We start from the raw sequence: 20501 nt of genomic DNA, 5'->3' as shown, positions 1-20501 counted from the left end.
AAGTTTGAAGATAAATTAAAGAGAACTAAAATGTTAATATAGAAGAGAAATGAAGGAATACACATTGGTCCCAAAGTTCACAGAACAGATACAGTCTGGGGGATTTTTTACATTTTAGAATGTTATTTCCTAGGAGGATATTGCAGAAAAATGCTTTTGTCCTTCAATCTAGGTAAATGCATGGAACAAGTTTTGTTTAAAGAGAGAAAGAGCGAGGGATAGTGTGAGAGATTCACTCAGATTTCTCTATAATATTCTAAAGATGGTGATTTAGCAGATCTATTTTTTTTAAATGGTTAGTTTTAAGGATCAATACTATAACAATCTAACCATCCTAAAAATATATTCCATATGCCATTAAATTGATTAAAGGGGTTTCTTCACATTTGTGGCAGACTGAAGCACATTTTTAAAAGAACACAATTGAATAAAAGCATAATATGCTCAGGAATGTACTAGACAATTCAAGGAATGTACTCAAAGAATGTACTAGACAATTCAAGACAATTCAACAATTTATGTACTTCGAACATGAAGTACAGATTAAGCAGGGCTATATGAAGGAAATCTAGGGTGAAGCTACTTAGGTTGCCTAGGGAAAGAGAAGGTGATAAGGAAATTGAGGGCACAGTCAGCAGCAGACTAAAAGACAGAGGTCGGTGGTGTAGCAGTTGAAGACAAGGAGAGGACTGAAGGAAACAGAGACCAAGAGAAAGAAAGGTAGGGCAAAGCCATCTGGGAGGAAGTAAAGGAAGTTAGGGCTGGCACCCACCCACTGTTAAGTTATGCTATGAATGTTGCTGCCCGTTTTAGCAATCCATTTCACTGCACTCCAGGGGATCATCTACTGAATCCATCTGCAGCAGAAAGTATAAAAGTCTTCCTGGTTGAGGTAGGCCTTGCTTCAGTATCATGTTCCCCATGTTCTAGCCCCCACCCCACTGACAACCCCTCTGATTGTCCTTGTGGTTCCTGTTTGTCTGCTCGGTGTGATCTCCGGCTTATTCCTGATTCTTGATTACTTGGTCAACCCTCTGGCTATCGACTGTTTACTCGTCTTGACCTTCAACATTCCTGGCTCTGGGCTCCTGTTTGACCCCCAGGCTCCTGACTGTCTATCCCAGTGTAACTGTCGGTGGTGTGTTCCTGGCTCTCCCAGACCTGGCCCCAGATTTGTATCCGTGGCAACCACTGCCCATGGCTCCTAACACACACTTGTACAAACTCTGGCCACTTATCCACCATTCGGTGGTCATCTTGCCAGGGGAATTATTATGCTGGCAGGAGTCACCTTAAGTGGCACAGCGGGGAAATGTTTGACTAACAAGCAGAAGGTTGCTGGTTCAAATCCTTGCTGGTACTATATCGGGCAGCAGTGATATAGGAAGATGCTGAAAGGCATCATCTCATACTACGTGGTATTCTACCAAAGAAAACCACAGGGGTCTGTGGGAGCCAGGAGTCAAAATCGACTTAATGGCACACTTTACCTTTAGACCCAAAAGGCAATGCTGTCCGATGACCTGTCTAAAAGGAAGGAGCCTTTCTATGAGTCTTTCTCCTGCATTTGTGAGCCTTTCTCCTGCAACAGATCCGCTTGTGCCATCCAGACCAAAGCAGAAAGAAAGCACACTAGTAGAGGTTTCTGCATGGCATAGTTAGGCAATGTCAAGGATTTCAGCCAAAGCAATGCCCCGGTTGAGAAGTGAGAATTGCTTGGAGCTAGAGATGAAGCACAGCTATGGGAGAATAGACTTTCTCTTAGAAACCTAGGAAGGCTTTGACAGCTGAAGGAGCTGTGGGAATGGTGTCCATCCATTAAAAATACTGCTTGGGTAATGCCAAGAACTGAATGAGGCACTAGACAGTAACAAAGTACAGTAAACTCAGATTCAAACATTACAGTGCTCAAAAGAAAAGAAACTGCTATTTTGAGGAAAATACTACCTTATTTTCAATCATGCCCAACATTTGCAAAAAGATTTTGTTCTTTGCTGAGAATAATATACTTGGACCCTTGCTATTCTTGCAAAGACAGTGTGCTAGCACAAGGCAGTTGAGCTTAGTTTACTTGCTCTAGGTCTGGACCTTGTGTTACAGATTACCATATTTACCTGAATCAAAGACAACTCTGAATTTAAGATGACCACCTTAAAAAGTAAATAATAATAATAATAATAATAATAATAATAATAATAATAATAATAATAATAATAATAGGAGGAGGAGGGGGGGAGGAGGAGTGGTGCCAATAGTTGTTGGTGCCCTTGGTGCAGTAACAAAAGAACTTGAACACCATCTTGGGCATCGATAAAATTACAACACATCAGCTACTGAAGGCCACACTACTTGGGCCACACTAATACTATGACGCTATCTTTAATTTTCTTTAGTTATCCTAGACCCTTGGAAAGGGCCCGATAATTAAAGTACCAAATCCAGTCAATAACATCTGGTAGACTGTGTGTAAATAGATAAGGAGGAGGAGGAAGCAGCAAAAATCCTTTGGGATTTTCGAATACAAACTGATAGGCATTTAGTGCATAATACACCGGATCTGACAGTCATTGAGAAGAATCAGGTTCTGATAATTGATATTGCAATCCCAGGGGATAGACAAGTTGGCGAAAAACAACTGGAGAAAACAACTAAATACAAGGATCTTCAGCTTGAAATTGAGCAGCTCTAGAAAAAGAAAGCAGTAGTGGTGCCAATAGTTGTTGTTACAGTACCAAAAGAACTTGAACACCATCTTGACACCTTGGGCATCGATAAAATAATGACATATCAGCTACAGAAGGCCACACTACTCGGGAGAGCACGAATACTACAATGCTATCTTTAATTTTTCTTTAGTTATCTTAGACCCTTGGAAAGGGCCCAATAAGTACCAAATCCAGTCAATAACATCTGGTAGACTGTGTGTAAATCGCATAATAATAATAATAATAATAATAATAATAATAATAATAATAATACAACTTTTATTTGTCAGTCACCCCATAACAAATTGTTCTTTGGGAGGCTCACAACACAGGATTAAAACATACAATAAAAGCACATAAGACATTAAATCGTAACAGAAAAAAGGGAGAAAAGAAAATACAAAAGTAGCTTAAAAACTCATTTTAAATTTAGTTTAAAATCAGATCAGATCTGAAAATCAGCATTTAAAAGGCCCGGGTGAACAAATAGGTCTTTACCTGGTGTCTAAAAGAACAAAGTGATGAAGCCAGGCGAACCTCACTGGAGAGGCTATTCCATAAACGGGGTGCAACCATTGAAAAGGCCATCCAGGTAGACCCAGGAAGAAGAGAGCCCACCAGTAGTCACCTTGCCAAGGGCTCCTTTCAACCTGAGTCACCTCTGTTTGCATATCTAGCAAGCTCACCTCAAGTCTAAGAGAATTTGCCTTCACTGAGAAAACACTGCTTTGAGAATCACAGTGATGGTGAGATTAACCAAAGCAATGGAGAAGTTGGTATGGCACACTGAAACAGGAATGAAAGCCTTAAAAACAGCCTTTAAGGCACAATAATAATGAGGGCTAGAAACCTAAGGTAAAATTTCATGGTTTATTATAGGTCTCCTAGTTTATTAGAAAGTTCTTCACTTGCTAGACTAATGATGTAACTATAAATCTAGCAATAAAAATTATAATTGAACAACATAGGTGTGCCTGGAAGTATTAGATGTGGCACAATCAAGAGTAAGTTTCCTAATGATCCAAAATGCAAAGCAGAAAATCTGCTGGTAGAAATAACAGAACTTCTATCAGATCCCGATAAATATAGGTATTTGATCACTCACATTTATAGCAATATTTTTATTTTTATTTTATAATTAGTCAGGGTATAACAGGAACCCTGAAAAAACAGAATCAGTGGTTTCATCAGCCACCAAGCCATTTTGAGATCCATTCAGAATCTGAAGCCAAATTTCATCATCTTCAGAAAGGTGAACCAATGTTGATCCGGAAACCTGACAAGTGCTCTGTGGAGGCTGCCTTGTGCTAGACACCTGCAGGACTCTTTCACCATTGTGGAAAAGGGCTGCCCTCAGTGACTTGCCAGAAACACTCAGGTGATAACTGAAAGAGTAGATGCCTCCCATGTTGGCAGTGAATATACCTGATTCCGCATGATAGGCTTCATTTTCATTCAGAAAAACCTTCTCAAATCTCACTGGGGATCCTGGCATGGGAAAGCTTCTCCTTTTCTGAAGGCCAGCAGAGAATGCTACAGGTTCGACTGGTTGGCAGTCCCCCTTCTGCCCCTTTTCTCCTTTTCGGCCAGGAAGTCCAGTTGGCCCCTGTTTCCCAGGGACACCCACTTTCCCCTGTGTCCCTTGATCTCCTTTTAGACCAGGGGCTCCTTGAATTCCTGAGGTCCCTGCCAAGCCTTGTTCTCCTTTCTCACCTGTTTGGCCTCTTTCTCCTTTCTCTCCAGGATCTCCTTTCAACCCAGTGTCACCTTTTAGACCCAATTCTCCATGTTCCCCTTTGTCCCCCTTGAGTCCTTGAGGGCCTATGGAACCAGTGCTCCCAACCTCACCTTTGTCACCTTTGTCACCTCTTGGACAAGAAGAATTAGACCCACCATGGAATGCTGGTTCACCTACATCAGGCTTGGTTCCAGAATCCCCCCTTTCTCCAGTGAGTGCCTTGGGTCCATCAGCCACCAAAGATCGCAGTACTTCCTTTCTGGCAACCATCAGCTCTTCTAGAAGGAAACAGAAGCACATCACCATGCTTCACCACAGACCATAATAAAATATCACAATCCAAAATATAATAAGAGAAAAGCCCTTATTCAGACATTACATCATAAATATGTACAGGAGTCTGTACATATGTACAGGTTCTTGTACATGCATTCATTCTATATGTGAACCTGAGCACAGACCCCTCAAATGCAGGGTAGAAATAGGAGGTACACTACTGTTGAACATAACATGTGACTAACCCTGCATGTGTTCAAACGTGTTCAGATCTGTCTGTGTATACACTGATGTGCATTGAACATAACATGGAAACAGGGCTAGAATTAAGCTCAAGTTTACCATGTTTCTCATTTCACTCTCCATTCTCCACTTAGAGGGCTAGGAATAATATAACATACCATGAGGGCACATTTGACAAGAGCTACTAGGAGATGAGAAGTACTAGACACAACAGACCTTGCAAAGAGATAGCACTGAAGCTTCTCATCCATGTTGCCATTTCTCATCAGTGTTCATGAGTCTAGAATCTCATGACCTTACTATAGGCCTCCCATCCTCATTCCCACTCACCCACCCCTGCCATGTCTGCAGCCTAACACAGTAAAGCACATGCAGCCTTGGGGAGAGGGGGAGAAGAAATCAGTAACATGTAACAATGAACAGCAGCAGCCAACAATCTATGTTAGCACAAGGAATTTCAATACAGTACCCTTAAAAATTAACAACTGCTCTTGGCTTGATGCAGCATTTGTTCTAGGTGGAAGAGGAGATAAAACTGTGAGTCTGCTTTACACCCAGAGATGACACCTACATACGACTATCTGTGTCAATAGCCCCTACACAAATGCACCTTTAGAATCACTGGGCCTTTCCGAAATCTAAACTACTATAACCTCATCCTAATTGCCCCTCCATTGCCTTTCAGTTCCCCATTTGCCATTGTCTAGGCTCTAGGCAAAGACCACTTCATTTCTGTGTTCTGTACAAGGCATACATTGCTGTTTGCATTAAATAAAAACAGCAGTCATACATGCCAGCATGTTCTCAAAATGGCCTTTAACATTTGCACGAATGTGCACAAGATTATTTTCATTGTTTCATGAAGGCAAATAATGGAGATAATAATACAGATCCACCTGCACCCCCAGATTGAAATGTATTGTTATCAGTATTTGCATCCATTAGAAAATCAGCTAAATGCAGAAGTTCCTGAGACTGATTTATTTTGTGCCATGCACATGGAAATAACTTGGAGCAACAGGATGATCCAACTTCTGGGCAGATGACCAGGTATTTGCCAAGTGAGTTTTCCATTCATACTCTTCAGAATTAACTGCTAAAAAACACATAGGCTTGGATCCAAAGATCACACTGCAAGGGGAAGGCAATTTTGCTTGCACAAGAGAGGTTGCCAGTTCCCTTGCCCCCCACTCCAGCTGCAGCCCTCTTGCCATGCCCACAAACAGACACTAGAGCAGGGATGGGCAAACGTGGCCCTCCCACTGTTGTAGAACTACCACTCCCATCATCCCCAGCCACTTGTGGCTGGGGGTGATGGGAGTTGTAGTTCAACAACATCTGGAGGGCCATGTTTGCCCACCCTTGCTCTAATGGGCGGGGGGGGGGCTTTTTCAGAGGTGAAGGGGGCTGTAGAATTTTTCAGATTTTTAGGGGGCTAGAGAAAGGGAGTCAATTTAGAAGCCAGTAGAAATGCCTCCGCTCATGCAGCAAGATCTTTGGAACCAAGGTTTTGTTTGCACATTGTTTGTGACAGCAAAATGTGTTTTCTGCTTCTTCTCTTCTGTAAAGCAGCATGTACAGTGATAAGAACATAAGAACAGCCCTGCTGGATCAGGCCCAAGGCCCATCTAGTCCAGCATCCTGTTTCACACAGTGGCCCACCAGATGCTGCTGAAAGCCACAGGCAGGAGTTGAGGGCATGCCCTCTCTCCTGCTGTTACTCCCCTGCAACTGGTATTCAGAGGCATCCTGCCTCCGAGGCTGGAGGTGGCCTATAGCCCCCCAGCTTTAGCCTTCCATGAAGTTATCCAAACCCTTCTTAAAGCCATCCAGGCTGTTGGCTGTCACCACATCTTGTGGCAGAGAATTCCACAAGTTGATTATGCATTGTGTGATAAAGTAGTTCCATTGGTTGAAATAATAATATGGAATAATAATAATAATAATAATAATAATAATAATAATAATAACAATGATAATAATTTTTAAAAGTGTACTGCTACATTCCTAAACTGCCATAAACCTGCACTTTACTTGAAAAGATTTGCCTAACGTTTTCTGTTTTCACCAGCCTTCAGATAATCCTTAAATACTGGCTAATGACGGATGTTTGAAACGTAACACCTAAAAGGTCTGAAATATATGCTTTCAAATCTTACAGTTAAATGTATGCATGAAAAGGCTTTAAGAGCATCATGATAGCCATTATCATACTTGGGGTCAATGACTGTAGCTGCAGGAGTCCCCAAGATCATATTTAAAGTATCATTAAAATGTACTTATTTACATGATGCTCTGGTGTGGCTCCAAATGAGCCATTACAGCTCATTGTGATGAATTACATACCCCTCTTGAAAAGATTGTACTTTTCTTAATTACTGCACAGGAGGTGTCTAATGCATTCATATTCCACACTGCACTAAGCACCACTGAAGCCTGTGATACAGAACTGTAGGAACCAGGAGATAATGCATGAATCCTTGACCATTTGTACATGAGGCTTAAATCACCTTTGAATTCTCTTGTGCTATCTATTTATGCTCATAGGATTTGTGCCACAGAGAATGCTGAAGAGAGATATTTGTAATGCAAATATCACAATTTAGATTGTGAGCCCTTTGGGGACAGGGATCCATTCTCTCTCTCTCTCTCTCTCTTTCTGTGAACCGCCCTGAGCCATTTTTGGAAGGGTGGTATAGCAATTAAATAAATAAATAAATATGAGCATTCTGCCCAATGTAGGTTTTACAGTTGTGTTATACACCCAACTGAAGCAAGTGTTGCTTTAAGTCATGTGTGAAAGCACCCCTACAACTCAATCCTATGAGGCATTGCAACAGTTAGTGTGTGTGAGATCAAGGATGCACAGATTGATGCAGAAACTCAGCAATGCTGCTTTCGGTGGTGCAATGTAACAATCTTACTTGCACCAACAGAAGAGCATAGGTCTACTTGACTATAACAGCAATAGCCATCACCACCATCCTCATCATCATAATCCTCATTATCCATCATCACATGGATAACAGCAGCCAAGAGGAAAACTGCTATGCTAAACAGACCACAAACTGACAGATAAGGGGTGACCAGGGGAGAAACAAGAAACAGCTCACCTGCGTGCCACTCTTTTTTTGGCCATTATTTGTTTGTTTGTTTGTTTGTTTATCTATCATATTTTTATACCACCCAAAACTTACGTCTCTGGGTTATCAAGCTGGCTACGTTAGCTCAACCCTGAATACTTCAGCATAGCATTTAGAACATATTAAAACTGACCCAAACAACATGGATACCAGGACACAGTTTGAAAATTAACTATTAACCTAAACTGATTCACACTGAAGCTGCATCAGGCCAAGTTGTGCTTCATAGTTAGAGGTAATATAATAGGTTCCGAGGCTTTGGCTTATTATAAAGTCACAACTTATAACTACCAAACACTACCATATTATGAGAAGCAGCAGACAGTGCAATGGATCAGACAACAGTGGGGTTTGATGGGGCAGAAGGACCGAGTGTACTTTGCTCGAAACCTACAGCTTCGTTTGTGTTCATGTTCTTTGCAGTGCCGGTTTGCTCAGCCGCAAGAGACACAATTTGTTCATTTACCACTGCTGGGTATCTTTTTACTTCATTGCACAGAGAATTTGGATTTAGGGGATTTTCAGTATGATACTGATCCGGTTGTTTTTAATTAGGAAATAAATGAATGGTGTTCATTAAAAAAGATTTCGGCAACCCAAAGGCATTAAGTGATAATATTACCCGCATTCTCTTTTTCACCTTGGTCTCTCTTTTGTCGTTCAGCTCCTGGAATTTTACAGAAGCAGTGTCTCTCGGTGTCAGTGCTGTTTTCCTTTGGTGTATTTGAGAAGGCAGGAGCTAAGCGATCAGCCAATGCAAAGTCTTTGTTAGGCTCAGCAAATGGCACAGGACTGCTGTGGCTGTTTCCATCCCCAGAAGCACCTCTTCCCGGATAGGTATGCCCCACATTTGCAGGAGTGAACAATTCTAAAGTCATTTGTTCCTTGGATCCAACAGGAGTACGTGTTGGTTCCGGAAGGTTCTTATTTTCCACTCCATCCACCCCATTTGAGAAAGAGGTTGCAGGAGATGTTACAACAATCTGGGAACTTGCTCGACTCCCAGCATCTGCGACTGGATCAGTTTCATTTGTCTCTGGGTCTTGATCAGGGGGAACAGTGGAGGCTTGTTTAGGGTCTTCAGTTTCAGTCACACCACTGAGCGACTCCATTGTGACAAGCTGGTTGGGAGCAAAACTGAAGATGGTGGTCATTCTCACAGGATCCCAGATGATACTAGAGAGCAGAGCTTGGATTAGGAGTCTGGAAAGCATGTCTGAAAGGTGCCGAGAGAAAAGCATGGAAATGAATGTGATTGCAGTGAATTAATATTAGAAACTATGAATGGAGAAAAATGCTGTTTAGGGAGGGTTACTGGGAAGACCCGAGTTCAAATCCCCATTCATAGTGGGGATGACCCGAGTCACCGCATTCATAGTGGGGAGACCCGAGTTCAAATCTCCATTCATCTCCAAATACTAGCTGGGTGACTCTAGTCCAGTCACTTTTCTCTCAGCCTAACCTACTTCACAGGGTTGTTGTGAGGAGAAACCCAAGTATGTAGTACACTGCTCTGGGCTCCTTGGAGGAAGAGCGGGATATAAATGTAGAAATGAATGAATGAATGAATGAATGAAAAATTTTCATTTTAGGAACATAGGATGCTGCCTTATACCAAGTCCGACCATTGGTCTGTCTAACTCAGGATTGTCTACAGTGACTGGCAGCAGGCTCTCCAGGGTTTTCGGCAGGAATATGTCCCACCTGGAGATGCCAGGGATTGAACCTGGGATCTTCTGCATGCAGGCAGATGCTCTAGCACTGAGCTACGTAACTTAAAAGCAGCCTCAAGCGGTCTCCAAATTTGATCATTGTCGCCAGTGTTTTCCCCAGACATTCATTCATTTGTTTGTTCATTGATCGTATTTATATACTGCCTGATATGTGTAGCTCTAGGAGGTATACACAATTTAAAACAGAGTAAAAGCAATTAAAACAGTGTCAGAGAATAAAAGTTAAAAGAATGTCATAGGATAAAAACAAGCCAGCGGCTTAGAATTAATTTCAGTTGAAAGCCTTGAGAAAACAGGTGTGTTGTGAGGGTCTTTCTAAAAGCAGTCAGAGATGGAGATCAGGAGCATGGGGACAATTGAGCAAGAGGGGAGGGACAACTGTCCCCAAGCCGAGAGGGTTGGGGGGGCACCAAGGTGCCCCCTTGCCCCCTCCCACATCCAACTGGCAAAAGAAGTGCTCACCCTCTGAGAGTGCAAGGCATGCCCCTCTTATCCCCAGCAAATGTTGCATTGAAATGCTGGTTGGGTTAGGCTGGGTGGCGGAGTGGGGGGGGGGTGCCCAGCCAACCAGCATTTCAATGAAACACTAACTGGATAGGAGAGGAGAGGACCCAAACGGACCCTCTCAAGGGCAGTGAGCACTCTCCCTGCATCAGAAATCCTATGGGGCGAGGGAACCTCCAGAGGACTTTGTCCTCTGGCCACGGGCAAGCTCCCTATGCCCCTGATGGAGCTGCTCTTATTTTGACAGGGAGCATATTCCAAAATCCTGGGGCAGCCACAGAGAAGGCTCGGTCCCAAGTTGCCACCAAACGCGCTGGTGGCAACTGTAACTGGACCTCCCCAGATGATCTTAATAGGTGGCTGGTTTGTCAAAGAAGGCACTCTCTTAAGTTCTCTGGACACTGAGAATGGGAGAGGCTATTTGAATTTTCAGGAAAGGAAAGCTGAGGATTGAGAACCACTGGCAGAATGCGGACAAGTAAGAAACGAAATTTGTGACATATATCACAAGCTGTTTATTAGATTTAACATGTTTTAACAGCATCATCACCCAAATAAAAGTAAATTACACCTACATCTGGCTTGGTTTCCTCTTGTAATTTTGCACAACTCTCTGTTAATTTGCTTTCAAATGTCATATATTAATCTTCAGCGACTTTTTGCGCTCCTGGTAGTTCTGGTCCTTGTTTACATATTTAGAACGTTTATGTGCCAACCTTCTGCCAATGCACTCAAAGCTGTCCACAGTTTAAAATATTAATGGCCTACAATTTAATAGACACGGTACAAATGGGGAAGCGGACAGAGGAGGAAGAAGAAAATAAGCAAATTCAGGTTTTACGGATGCTTTATGAATTTCCTCCATTAGGGACTAGTTGCTAATGTTTATAGAAGGAAACTGTCAGAAGTAAGGATGTCCCTAAGGGTGTCTTTCTACAGTTGTGTGTATGTATATGTGTGTATATAGATATATACACATTACTTACACACAAATAGGGGAAGGGCATACGAACCTCTGTGATAAGATTGCTTGCATGCAGAAGGTCCCAGATTCAAAGACTCCAGCCTGAAATCTTGGAGAACTGCTGCCAGAGTGCAGACAATACTGAGTTAGAAGGACCAATGGTATAAGGCAGTTTCCTATGTTCCTATTTAAACATACACATAAAGTGTTACACGTGCATTCCAGTTCTGTTTTAAAACTAACAAAGTTAATGAACATCTTGTGGTACTGAAATTTACACAATGCACTATGGACCTATGGAACTCCCTGCCCCAAGATGTGCTGATGACCACTCCCTTAGATGGCTTTTAAAAAATGGGCAAATACATGGAAGATAATTCTATCAACTACTATTCGCTACTATAACTTAATGTAATCTCCATGTTCAGAAGCAGTATATCTCAGAGCACTAGATGGCAGAGACAAACAACCAGAGAAGATTTTCCCCTTTGTGCCCTGCTTGTACAGTTTTCAGATCTGGACAGCCACTGTTGGAAACAGAATTTTGGGCTTTAGCTGGACATTAATCCAATCCAACAATGCTCTGATATGGAAACAAGATCATTTTGAAGTACAGGGGGGAAAGTTGTTAGTATTCATAAGTAGCAAATTCATAATGAGTGTTTTACCTGAAAGGAGTCTTCAGATGCACAAAAGCTTTTTCCAACCCATCCACGATACTGAAAAGGCAAACTGAACTGACTTAAATACTAAAACCAGGAACAAAGATCATCTATTTTATACAATAAAGAAAAGCAGACTCCGGGAGGAGCAAATAATCACTTCCTAGAAAGGGCTGCAGAAGACACTGGTTTGTCTTTGCTGTTTCCTCATGAATAAAACTTGTTGCTAGTGATTTCTATCATTACTTATGAAATGATATGTTAGTTCTCCAAACCAGTGATTACTTCCAATATCCGCTTTTCAAAGTAATAATGGACAACTGTCTTATGCAGAGAGACTCTGGCGTTTTTTCTTAATGAATTTAAATATTTTAAGGACTAGATATAACATTTCCAGAAATGACAGTAAGGCAAAGGGGGTGAGGGATGAAGGACTGGATTTGTTCTAATTTGAAAAAGTAGTGCACAGGCTTTGTGAGCTCATTCAAGAAAACATAGGAACATAGGAAGCTGCCATATACTGAGTCAGACCATTAGTTTATCTAGCTCAGTATTGTCTTCATAGACTGGCAGCGGCTTCTCCAAGGCTGCAGGCAGGAATCTCTCTCAGCCCTATCTTGGAGAAGCCAGGGAGGGAACTTGGAACCTTCTGCTCTTCCCAGAGCAGCTCCATCCCCTGAGGGGAATCTTTTACAGTGCTCACACTTCTAGTCTCCCTTTCATATACAACCAGGGCAGACCCTGCTTAGCTAAGGGGACAAGTCATGCTTGCTACCACAAGACCAGCTCTCCTCTCCTAGAACAGATCTCCTCTCCTAAAAGCATGTGATCTCTCCACATGTGATAGTTCTATATACATGTTGGGACTCACCCAGACCCTGAGGTGACCCTCTCAGAGGAAGAGGGGGAGCAGACCCTCCCCCAAACCTGATTGAACCCCCCTGTATCCAACAGACCCTGAACAGCTAGAGCTTTTTGCCCTTCCTACAGTTATTCCTTTGGGGGAGTTCTGGAACTTGAAGGAGGCAGTGCCCCCCAACAAGACCTCATCCATCACCCCCAGGATTCCATGAGTAGAGGTGACATCAAACCATAGCTGAGTTCACGCATGGAGGCAGTGCTAGGCCTTCCCCACGAGCTTACTCTGGAGGAGGTGGAGGCCAGGTCAGGCTCCTTTCTCAGATTGCAGTTGCCCAAAACTCACATCTCTTTGGATGAGAATAGAGGGTTGATTAGGTTAGGTAGGGTTAGGTACCCGTTAGAAGCTATGTTTGGAAGATAAAAGATAAACATATACCTGAATAAGTATAACAGACACAATCAGAGACACTTTGTGTATTTTCTTTGCTTTGTTCACAATACAGTATGTAAACTCTAACATCAGGTATATTCTCCTAAGACCCACATATATTCAAGGTTTGAATGCATACCCAAATTTTATTTTATTTTATTGATTTAACTCTGTGAGGTAGGTTAGACTGAGAGATAAGTGAATGACACAGAGTCACCTGGTGAGTTTCATGGCTGAATGGAGGTTTGAACACTCAGGTATCCCTGGTCTTAGTCCAACACTCTAACCACTACACCACACTGGCTCTCTGGAGCAGGCACAGCTGGGCTGTGACACTACTACAAGTAGTATATTGACCACACTTAGAGGAGAAGTTAGAATTATCCATCCCTCCTAAGTGACAAGAGAACTGGGAGCGGGCTGGAGAGAGACACACGCTCATGGTGTGCTCACATATTTGTCCTGAGGGACAGGCCAGTTGAGCAAAGTAGTATATTCAAGCCAGAGCTTTAGAATGGCTCTTTGGGTTAAAGGAGGTTCAGATTTTACTTCCCCATTCCCCTCAGACTGGCCCTCGTGATGAAGGAGGACACACTGAGAGCATGCTCATCCTGACAACTTTCCTGGATGTCCTGTTATCTTCCCAGTGAGTTCTTCTATTTGTGGAGGGGTAGGTTTCTCCTAACCACCTAACACGCTCTAGTTTAAACCTACTAAACTAATATTTGGATCACATATAAGACAGCGGATTTAACAAACTCCCCACCCATCCATCCACCCACCAGCAACGTGAAATAGGAGCATGCCATGAGGACCTCAGGACATCCAGAAATGGCATCAAAATGGGCATGCTCTCCGTGTATCCCCCTTCTTACTTGTGTGGCTAGTTAGTTGGGGGGAGGGGGGCAAAGTATAATCGGAACCAGCCCATTATCAATAGTCCAACTATATTCCTCAGCAGCTGCACAGTATGAACTGGAAGACTGTGCAGCTCCATGAGGCCTCAGAGTTCATGACAGGCATTTATCTAAATGGGTACTGGATGAATTGAAGTTGAATGCATCCCCCTACCAACCAACCACTCGGAGATGCGACTTCCATGGGGAGCGTGTTGAATTCTATAACGTGTGGCCATGCGAGTTGACAGCCCCACAGCTGTGGTCAACTGTGTGTGGTCATGCCTGTAAGGCATATGGGACCAGCCAGTGCAGGGGCCAGTTGATCTGTGAGTACAGACCTCAAAATGTGTCCCCAAATTCGTGACAATTCCAGAATTGTATCAGATCTCAACAAAAGTGTGTCCTAATACTGTTCTTTTATGTTTTCCACAGCAGTAGACAAAGGGGAGCAAGACAAGTTCTTGGCACCAGCAATAAGAAGAATGAGATCAAAAAATGAATGTAGTGTAAATCCTCCTTCTATTTAGGTTCTCTTTGTTTCTGGTGGATGAGCTTGAAACTTAAAGGGATTTGTTTGTTTGGACTTAGAAAAAAGTCTGGAACCGTCTGAAAGTCTGAAAAAGTCTGCTGAAAGGAGTTCCAGCACGTTTTTCCCCATCATCCACTCCGGAAAAGTGGTTGTCCCATTTAGGACACAACTTCCCCCGTATTTCCAGCTTCTCCCACTCCCCACTGGCACCAGCGCCAACTCAGCTAGCTCCTCCACACCTGCTGCCAGCCAATCTGAGCCTCTCCCACACCCAGAGAAGCCTGCTTCTCTCCCACCCCTGATAATCATCTGTTTAGCAGGTGGGAGGGGCTAGCTAGAACACTGTGTGCGCATGCTCCTGCCTTTCCCACCTGCCCGCCAAGGACTCTACAGTGTGAAGCTGCTTTTCCCTGTCCTTTTGGGACAACAGAAGCACAGCGCTCCACAGCCTGCATGTGCCTGGATGGTTCTGCTTCTGCTGCTGCTCTCCAGTCAGGTATCAATCCCAGCATTTTTATGTTTGCCAGAAAGAAGGGGTGGGTGAGAATGTGAGACTTTTGTGATTTATTTTGCCCCTTTTATATTTATGAAATGACTTGCCATAGAGCACTGAAATCAGGCACAAAAGTAAGACTGGATGGCAGGACTCTGTGTTGTGAATCTGAAGCGGATTGGCCAATCCGCCATATTTAATGATTTTTTTAATTTTAAAAAAAAAACCTTCAAAAGAGTCCTATATAAGTGGCTTGTTTCATGGCAGATTTTTTTTTTAAAAAAAAAAACCTCTGGAACTGAAGTCCCCCCCACCTAGACCATCCTTTCACCCTCATAGGGAGGAAGCTGCCCTTTCCCTTCAGGGTGAAGCTCCCCACTTTTCTGCCCTTTTTATATTTTTTTGAATGGCTGGGCATAGGGCTTTCAAATTGGGCACAGATATAGGAAAGGATGGAAGGACTCTTCCTTCTTAATATGAAGTGGGCCAGTCTGTAATTTTTAATGAATTTTTTTTGGGGGGGGATAGAAATGTAGGGGGGTGATTTTTAAAATGGCTAAAACTGGTTTGTGTCAAGGTAGAAAATAACAACTACTTCTGTAACTGAAGCCCCTGCTAGGGCCTTCTTCCCACCCCCATGTTGAAGCATCTGTTGGAGATGAACTTCCAGTGCATCGACCTTTTGCACCAACTGTCCTAATGACCACAAGGGGCATTGGGAGTAGAGACAGTCAGTCAGGGTCTCCCTATCTGTCCCTACCCTACGACCCCTGAACTGACTCTGCAGCACTTCCTGTGCTGAGTCACAATCCTTCCTTTCCTCCTAGAGAGCAGATGGAAACATCTCTCTCTCTCCTTACCTATCCACTATGTAGTCCTTTAGATTAGAGATAGGTCTTTCCTATCTAAGTGTATTTAACCAATAAATATTTAGTGTTTAGTCATACAAGGATCTCCACGTATTTTCTCTAAACAGCTGCAATATCCCAACCATCCTCTGCTACCTACTCTGTAACTGGAGTGTGTGCTCATTCCTTAGTGCTCTGCTGTTTTACCTATTGTGGGTAAAAATCAACAACCTCTAACAGCATCTGCCCTTTGCCTTCATGTTAAAGGTTAAAGCACCTTTATATTTTCAGAACAATGATTTGAAATTGGAATAACAATTTGAAATTGGGCAGAAAAGTAGGACACGAGCATGTGCATTTAATTTCAAGACATTCAGTCAATCTACTGATTTTTTTTAATTTTCCCCTACTGCAATAAAACTGCCAGAGAGAGTTATTTATTTATCTCTTTATGGAGTATTTCACATGTAGTAAAGGTAGAACTTCATGGAATAAACAAACCACACTTTCCCTAGGTTTATAAACTCTTTATTGAGTGGTTCTCATACTACAGTGATTGGTGGATTGGATAACTCTGGCAGTTTTACTGCACTGTGGTTTATTTTTCATCAGCATTATGTTCCAGTTGGTTTGCCATGAAGAAGGGGGGGACCATGGGGCTGTGTGATCCAGAAGGAGTGCTTTTGAACTGTGGAGCAAGTGAGGGGCATGTCACCATGTGTGGTGGTGATGTTTTTATTTTCCCCGCTTACAATTCACTGAGCCCTTTCTCACAATTGGTGAGAAGGGCTTCAGGGCTGGTGGTGGGGAAGGCAGCAGAAGCTCGCCTTCCCCACAGATGATTTGTCTGCCAGGTCTGGGAGGGTCATGGTGTGTGTTCAAATGCGCCCAGATTGTCCGCTCTTCCCACAGCAGCACAGATGGTCAGGGGCTGGGACACATCACCCTGGCCCCCAGAAATCCCATAATGCATCACGTGAGCACACGGTGCATTTGGGGGATCTATTCAACACTGGCCAGGAGGCTGCTCCAGTGTTGGTGCACTTGTGCCCTTAACCCTGGCTAACAGCCAGGCCTCCTTGATGGGTTTGCCACTGAGGCACCACCAATAGCCAAACAGCTGCTGGCAGTTCTCATGCGCAGCCAAGATTGGGCTTGGCTGCCGTAGCCCGGTCTTGTCTGCACATGAGAACAACCTCACTATATGTCCCTGCTGGTTTGTCTGATCCAGAATAATTTTCATTACAATTGCCCCCTCTCCTGAGGAGTCGTCAAACATGAGTTCCGGTACCTTATTTCCCCAGAAAAAAAGCACTGATGATGTTGACGACAATGGTGGTGGTGGTGATTGGTTGCCCTGAGCTCCCTTGCTGTGTCAAAAAACAAGCTATGTATGAAATTAAATAACACAGAAGATCAGAATGAGAATTTCTCTCCTTATACAACCGCAGGGTCTGTTGTGGACGGTCTATAACATATCAGAACCAGAGGTACCAAATCAGAAGTATGGTGAAATATATGGGCCTGGGTGACTCCATGTTATATCAAGAAATGAAATAATATCTGAACTCTGACATACTGTTCCTTGCTCTGTGAGGAGCAGGAAGCAACCTGGCATTGTGTTGTTAAATGGATATGCAAGAAACACACAAAGGCTTTGGCCTGAACTTTCATATGCTAAATTACAACTGACTACCAAGGTGTCTGTGGACGGGTTTTCCAGACCTGTTGAGTTCCTCCTTCCATTGTCGGTGATGGCCCTGCAATGCCCAAGTGATTAGCACAAATTGCTGTCTATAGAAATTCAATATATAGCCAAATGGATACAGAGAAAATGCCTGTGGACTTTAAATTCTCACCTCACTAATGCTACAAGTCTCACACACATGTATGTTCCTCTAAATATTATCTTGTTTTCAGTTACAAGAAAAACACTGGATAAAGGTACATAAGAAATAATTGAATTGCTGTCTCACACAGAATATCCTGAATCCTCTTACTAATTCTTGACTGCTAACACCTTTTTCACTGGCAAGGATGCAAATATGCAGATTTGCTGTGGGCAATGCTCCCCCTCCCTCCCTTCCTGAAGCGCACAGAGTTTACAGATGATGAGATGCAGAGATATCGCTGGACTAGCTGATATCCTGAATAATTAAGATTTTGTTCAGAAGGTGGCAGGAAGTTGACACCTTTTTGGACACACAGGAAAAGAGGAGATCTTGAATAGATTCTATTCAAGGGTCAAAGAGAAAATCACTATAAGAATGAGGCTTTTTGAGACAGAGAGTCAGCATTCTTATGCCTACAACAAGATCTGCTCACACGCTTGCCCAGAGTTTGCTGCCCAGCCGCGGGGCTAAGCAGGAACTCTGCCCGTGCTCAGAGGCTATGACTCTCACTGAGCAGTGAGAAGTCAAGGCTCCCCAGCCATGGAGCTCTCAGCTATGACCTGAAGCAACTGCACAACTCCTGTCTCCGCCAGCGCCTCACTGCTTCAGCTGAAGTGATTCGTCTCTCTCCAGCCTCGGATCCTGGTAATATGCTACAAGCCTTGGGAATTCCCTTCATCTTTTCCCCACTCCCTCCTCTTCCCCCACCCTTTCCCTTCTACTAATCTCTGATCTCCCCCAAAACCTTATCAGCCCGCAGCCTCCCCCGCCCTTCTTTTCTGCCTATATTTGAAAAGTATTAGACCTAGGAAGATTTAATTACACACACATAAGCTAATTAGGCACACGGTGAATATGGTGCTGGTTGGGATGCTCTGCTTAAATACTGTTGCTAGTATTGATAGAGGGTTCTGCTTTCTGCTTTGCTAGATTATGTTGTTAGTCTTTATACTCAATAAAGCCCATTGAATCCTTCTGAGTAGTTTGATCTCCTTTCCTTCATTGCTTCCAGATCATACGTGGTCATCAATATAAAAGAACTTGGTCCAGACCTGTTTTGTATACTAGCTAATGAGCATATTTAGTATATAGATCAGGCCTGGTCTGTAACAGGTCATGCTCCTGCCCTTTCTCATAACTGCTCCCCTTGCAGCCCAACTGAAGGTCTCCAGAAGTCTCTCTCCCCCTCCACTTTCCCTGACTCCATCTTCTTCAGCCCATTCCCAGATCCATCCCCTTTCCTTCAGCACGGCACTGGATGCTGCCACTACCACTATAATCTGAAGAGTGCTGTAAGAGGAATGCAGCTACCCAGCCTCGCCAAAGCCAGCACCTGGAATTGAAGAGTCAGGCCCTTTAAGATCAAAGACATTCCAGGCTTGGGTCGGGCTGCACCTCTGGCTATTACTTAAGGCCTCAGTTTGCCTCTGCTTCTCTGAAGCAACTTCTTTTGTGGATATGTTTGGCCTTGTTCCTGTTCTCTGCTTTTGGATTCATTGGCTTCTGACCCCTTGCTTGCTTTTGACTCCGACTTTGCCTATTCCTGCTGGACTGATCCTTGGTTTCTGACCTTTGGCGTGTAACTTTGGCTTGGTATGCTCCTACGGTGTGTATCCTGCCACACCTGACTTGCTCAGGTATGACACTGAGGCATTTGGAAACAAGGGTGTGCTCACCGGCTGAAGTGCAGGCAGTAGGAGCATGCCTCTGCCATTGTTGGGGGCAGAGAGACTGTCCCCGCCACACCTCTGCCATTGTTGCCTCTGTCACACCTCTGGCATCGATGGGGTAGAGAGCCCACCACCACAGGAGGACTGCCCCTGAGATCACAGGCCGCACATTCCCTCCCTATGCCAATGCTCCCAACTTAATTTTATCCAGCCCTGGCAGGCCTGTCAAACCTGAATCAAGCTGTGATAACAATTTTGCCCACAAGTTAACTTGGAAGGGAATGAAACAAGTCATCAACAGAAATGTGGCACACTTAAACATCAAATTAACTGACTTGGCAGTTTCCTGGACTGGGGTGACTTGGCAGTTTCCTGGATTTGATCTTCCTAGAGCTGCCTGCTCAGGATTATATAGGATGCTGCCAGTGGCGGTGGGGTTTCCACCGAAGGGCTGACACCAAAGGGGGTTGTACCTTTGGGAGAGCCACTTCAGGGGACAGTGAGAGCGAGGGCCAGGCTTCCTGGCCCCGTATGGTGGTGGTGGGGGGGGGGGCATTTTAATAATTTGGCTTGTGTTTTTAGTTGAGACCTGGGTAAGATTCTTTTATAATGTATCTGGGTTTGGCTGGCGATGAGGAAACAGGGGCCGTATCGACTGATTATGGGGCAGCAATTCCGGTGGTGGTGGGGAACAGAAGAAGTAACGTTGTCAGGTCAGCAGGTCATTACAGGGGAAGGGGGATCATATATCTAGTAGCTGTCCCCCTTACAGCTGCCTTGTCAGCGTTTGACCTCGGGGGGCAGTGCCAACCACCCTCGGAACATCACCTTGCTCCTTTTAATGCCAGGTCAGTCCAGAACAAATCAGAAACCATTCATGATTTGATTCTGGATTCAGGAGCCAACCTGGT

The sequence above is a fragment of the Hemicordylus capensis genome, chromosome 3, assembly GCF_027244095.1.
Source record: "Hemicordylus capensis ecotype Gifberg chromosome 3, rHemCap1.1.pri, whole genome shotgun sequence".
Lineage (NCBI taxonomy): Eukaryota > Metazoa > Chordata > Lepidosauria > Squamata > Cordylidae > Hemicordylus > Hemicordylus capensis.
This window is presented reverse-complemented; position numbering follows the sequence as displayed.